We start from the raw sequence: 5,080 nt of genomic DNA on the forward strand, positions 1-5,080 counted from the left end.
CCCCTGCTCTCTTTCTCTCAAATAAATAAATAAATCTTAAAATACTGTAAAACTATGGTAATTAAAGATCCTTTTTTGGGGGCACCTGGGTGACTCAGATGGTTAAGCCTCTGCCTTTGGCTCAGGTCATGATCCCAGGGTCCTGGGATCCAGTCCTGCATGGGGCTCCCTGCTCAGCGGGGAGCCTGCTTCTCCTTCTCCTTCTGCTGCTCCCCCTGCTTGTGCTCTCACTCTGTCAAATAAATAAATAAAATCTTTTAAAAAAAATCGTTTTTTGAGGGAACACAAATCAGTCAATAGAATAAGATAGAAGTTCCAGAAACAGCATCTGGAAACAAATGCATTTGTATCCTTCCTGCATTACTTAAACTAAATAAACTTCAAACAGCTCTAAGATATAAATCTAAAATATGAAATCATAAAAGAATCAGACTAAAAAAATTTATAATCCTGCAGTGGGGTGGGTTTACTGAAGCATGACTCAAAATTCAGAAGTCATCAACTTTGACCACAATAAAAATCTTAAAATTTTTCACAGAGAAAATAACAAAATGAAAAAGACAATGAACAGAACACTATATGCAACACGTATGCAGACAAATTTCCGTAGCAGAAGAAAAACGTCTATAAATCAAAGCGCAAGACTAAAATCCTAGAGAGAAGCAGTCTTGGGGTGTGAACAAAGAGTTCACAGGAAAGGAAATTAACATGGCTCTTAAATATATTGAAAGATGCTTAACCTCAGTTAAATTAAAACTACAGCAAGATACCATTTAGACTCAATGATTGGCAAAGATAAAAAGAGTTTGATAACATATGTGGCTCATAACTCTCCTTATTGGACAGTACTGATCGAGACTGAGACCAATTCTACCTGGAGTTTGAGGTCACTGGGCTGCAGGGCCTGGAGGCCTCGCCCTTCTCTATCGGCCAGGACCACCGTGGAAGGGGCTGGGCCTCAGCCCTTAGGCAAGGATGCTCAGCCCGCCATACCTCTTATTGGTCCTGCCCAAAAGATCAGCAACTCTGGTCATTCTTTTTCTTCATACTGCTCTGTCATTCCTGTCCTTTTTTTTTTTTTTTTTTTAAAGATTTTATTTATTTTTTTGGCAGAGGGAGATCACAAGTAGACAGAGAGGCAGGCAGAGAAAGAGAGGGGGAAGCAGGCTCCCCACCGAGCAGAGAGCCTGATGCGGGGCTCGATCCCAGGACCCTGAGACCATGACCTGAGCTGAAGGCAAAGGCTTAACCCACTGAGCCACCCAGGTGCCCCTCCTGTCCCATCTTAACAAACCCTTGCTCTCCACCCTCCCAAGGACCTTCTCACTTGGTCATTTCAAAAGCTGGTTCTTGCTTAACAAAATCACCCACCGTCTTGCTGCTCTTCCCATGACACAGCCTAGGGTTTACCTTTGGGGCCTGGCAGGTAAGGAAAATGCATGACATATGAAGGACTAATGGCAGGGGTTGGGGGAGAGTAGATGCCCACGTGCCCACTGCCTGTGGTGACAAGAGTGACAAGCTGGAGAGCCTAAGTGTCCTGAGCCATGTGCAGAATGTGGACTCAGTCCCGCCAGGTCTCCAGTGGTTTCAAGAGAGGCAAGAAACACTCCCACCCTGCTGGTGGGAAAGCCAACCGGTGCAGGGCTGTGAAACTATGGACTGCGCCTCAGAAAGTGAAACGTAGAGCCACCGCGTCACCCAGGAGTCTACTCCTAGGTATGTAAGCAAACAGTTGGCACAAAAACTTGTATGTGAATGTTCGCAGCAGTAATATTCATAATGTCCCACGGTGGACACAGCCCGAAGTCCGTCAGAGAATGACCACACGAACACCATGTGGTACGTCCATCCAATGGAATATGGTTCGGCCATAGACACGTTGTGAAACGTGTCACAACATGATTGAGCCTCGGGAACATTACGTTCAGCGACAGAAGCCCAGACATAAAAGTCCTCTTATGTCATCTGTTCAACATGAAACGTTCCCAATGGGAGAACCCATAGAGAGAGATGATTGGTTGGTCACTGGGGTTCAGGCTGGAGCAGGAATGATTGCTCATGGGAACCAGTGTTCTTTGGGGGTTGAGAGGAGTGTTCTAGAATTAGGTAACAAAGACGGTTGTACAGCCTTGTGAAGGTAGTAGAAACCAGTGAGTTATACACATTAAAATGGAGAATCTTATGGTATGGGAATTCTACCCTAGAAAAAACGATCAGAAAGAGACCTGCCATCTGAAACGTTGTGAGAAACCTCCTGAGGGTTTTCATGTCGACTCTTCATTTTCTGAGCAAGCAAAGCACAGCGGTGGGGGTTTGGCCTGTGGGCCTGCAGTTTGGAGCCTCTGTCTGAACAGAAGTCGGGCTGTTCCGTGAGGCCACGCGCCCCGCCCCGCCCCCTCCCCAGTGTTCCTTTGCCCTCCTTCCGTGCCCCTGGTGCACCTGCCTGAGGCTCCCTCCAGGCCATTATCTTCTAGAGTCTGGTCAAGAACCCGTCTCCTCTGAAGTTCTTGCCTCACCCCTTCACGGCAGCTTTGGGCCCAGACTTGGTTTCTCTTTCCCCTCGACCCAAGACCCTCCTTTGCTGTGCTGTCGGCGCGCCCCTGTGTCACACAGCGGAGAGCCTGCGTGCTCAGCTCCTGGCCTTCCCTCTCACCTGGGCACTCCACTTCCCAACGTCCACAGCGCCGAACTGTGGACGTTGTGACCTCACCCCGTGTTTTGACACCCCCGGAGCCCTTTCTCTCCCTGTGGCCCCGCCCCTCCGGCTGTTGGCTCATTGCCAAGCTCACACTTCCCGTTCTTTACCTTCAGATGGTCTTTGACTCCCTCCTCCTTCTTCACTTCCTTCCCCTCCTGCGGGGATGCCACAGTTCCCCAGCCCGACCACTCTCTCGACAACCCCCTGGCTTCTCTTGGGCTGTCTCTCTGCTGCACCTGTCTGGGAACCTCTACTCGGGGCAGTCTGATTGCTCTTCCTGTCCCTGGGGACACTGGGGCCCTCAGCTCTGCTGGAGAAAACCATGTCACCACAGAGTCCGGTGCCATAAATTCATGGACGTCAACCATAACAAGGCTTCGGAGACTACCCGTCGGGCGCTCTGTCTTCCTTAGGGGCTCACCCTGTCCGCTCCAGTCTCCCCAGACCTCCAGCCTCTCCTCTCACACACAGAAGCTGGAAGGCTTCAGACAGGGACCCCCCATCATCCTGCCATCCAGGTGCCCCTGACTGCACCCACATATTGCCTCCAAGGGGAAGACCTGTCCTTTTACCAACTGCTATGGGCTGAATGTTTGTATCCCACAAATGTCATAATGTTAAACCCTCATGCCCGATGTGATGGTACTAGGAGGTAAGGTCTTTGGGAGGTGATTAGGTCATGAGGGCCAAGCCCTCATGAATGGGATTAGTGTCCTTATAAAAGAGGGCCCAGAGGGCTCTCTAATCCTTCCACCATGTAATGCAGTGTGCAACCTGGACTCCCAGCCTCCAGGACCGTGAGAAATACAGGTTTGCTGTTTGCAAATCTCCCAGTCTGTGGTATGCTGTCTTAGCAGCCCGCGCTGACTAAGGCACCGCCTAAGGCCATCCACCCCACCGCACAGGATCCCAAACCGGATTCCACCTTCGGCTCCTTGATGTTCTCTCGGGCTTCTCTGATGTCTCCCTACTGATGCCTCGCTAAGAACAAACAAGAGTCCCCACGTGTCTCCTCCCCCACTCCCTCTACCTTGGGTCCTTTTCCAGCAACTAGACCCTTCCCCTCTTAAGCCAAAGCACGTGTTGAAAGAGTTGTTTACACTGACTGCCACAGTTTCCTGATACACCACTTCCTCCCCAAAGCAACCTGGCTTCTGCTCCCAATTCTACTGAAATTTTTCTCGGAGGTCACCACCAATCCTTTAATTACTCAATCTAACTGACACTTCTAAGTCAGGAGCTCATTTGGCTTCTCTGCAGCAGCTAACCTCCCAGAGACCTGCCCTGTGGCAGGTAGTGGGATAGAAGGGTCTGAGGGAACTCGCCAGAGAGACATTTAATCAGCCCTGGGGAGAGTCAGGAAGGGCTCCCTGGAGGACAGGGACACCAGGGCAGAGCCTGAAAATACGAGTATAAGTTGGCCAAGCAGAGAAGGGGAGCGAGGGCATGGTAAAAAAGTGGGAAGAATTCCAGAATTTGTGAACATGAAAGAAGTTGAACCTCCTGGAATCTGAACTGGGAGACGGGTTACAAAGGACTTTGAAGGTCATGTTGAAGAGTTTGCTGTTTGGTGCTCACACTGGCAGCACATATACGAAATTTGGAACGGTGCAGAGAAGATCAGCGTGGCCTCTGCTCAAGGACGACACGCAAATTCGTGAAGTGTTCCGCATATTAAAAAAAAGAGTTTGCCGTTTGGATTTTAATCCGGAGGCAATGGGAATACATATGTGACCTAAAGGAGAAGTCAGTGAGCTTTTGATATAATGGGCCCCACGGTAGGTATTTTAGACTATTGCAACTTTCCACTTCTGCTGGGATAGCAGGAGAGAAGCCATAGGTCATAGTGTAACTCTGTTCCAATAAAGTTTTCTCTATGCACACTGACATGTGAATTTCATATAGTTTTTAAAGCAATATATTTTTATTTTATTTAATAAAAAAATTTTTTAAAGATTTTCTTTATTTATTTGACAGAGAGAGATGACAAGCAGGCAGAGAGGCAGGCAGAGAGAGAGGAAGGGAAGCAGGCTCCCTGCCGAGCAGAGGTCCCCCCGATGCGGGACTCGATCCCAGGACCCTGAGATCATGACCTGAGCCGAAGGCAGCGGCTTAACCCACTGAGCCACCCAGGAGCCCTTAATAAAAATTTTTTTTTAAAGAAAGAGCAGGTGCACATATGCATGAGCAGGGGTGGGAGAGGGGGAGGGAAGGGACATAGGGAGAGAGAGACTCTGAAGCAGGCTCTGCACTGGGTGTGGAGTCTGACATGGGGTTCAATCTCAGCTCATGACCTGAGCTGAAATCAAGAGTCACCGACTGAGCCACCCAGACGCCCCCTGAATTTCATATAACTCTTAAAAGTCACGGAATACATTC

The 5,080-nt window shown here is 49.2% G+C and overlaps 1 non-coding gene across 1 annotated transcript; it reads left to right on the forward strand.

The window, feature by feature from the left end:
* Window positions 1-4,271: 4,271 nt before the first annotated feature.
* Window positions 4,272-4,378, forward strand: LOC116594583. The gene has a single exon (XR_004287296.1). It is a non-coding gene; the product is annotated as a U6 spliceosomal RNA (small nuclear RNA).
* Window positions 4,379-5,080: the final 702 nt, after the last annotated feature.

This window comes from Mustela erminea, chromosome 6 (genome assembly GCF_009829155.1).
Source record: "Mustela erminea isolate mMusErm1 chromosome 6, mMusErm1.Pri, whole genome shotgun sequence".
Taxonomy (NCBI): domain Eukaryota; kingdom Metazoa; phylum Chordata; class Mammalia; order Carnivora; family Mustelidae; genus Mustela; species Mustela erminea.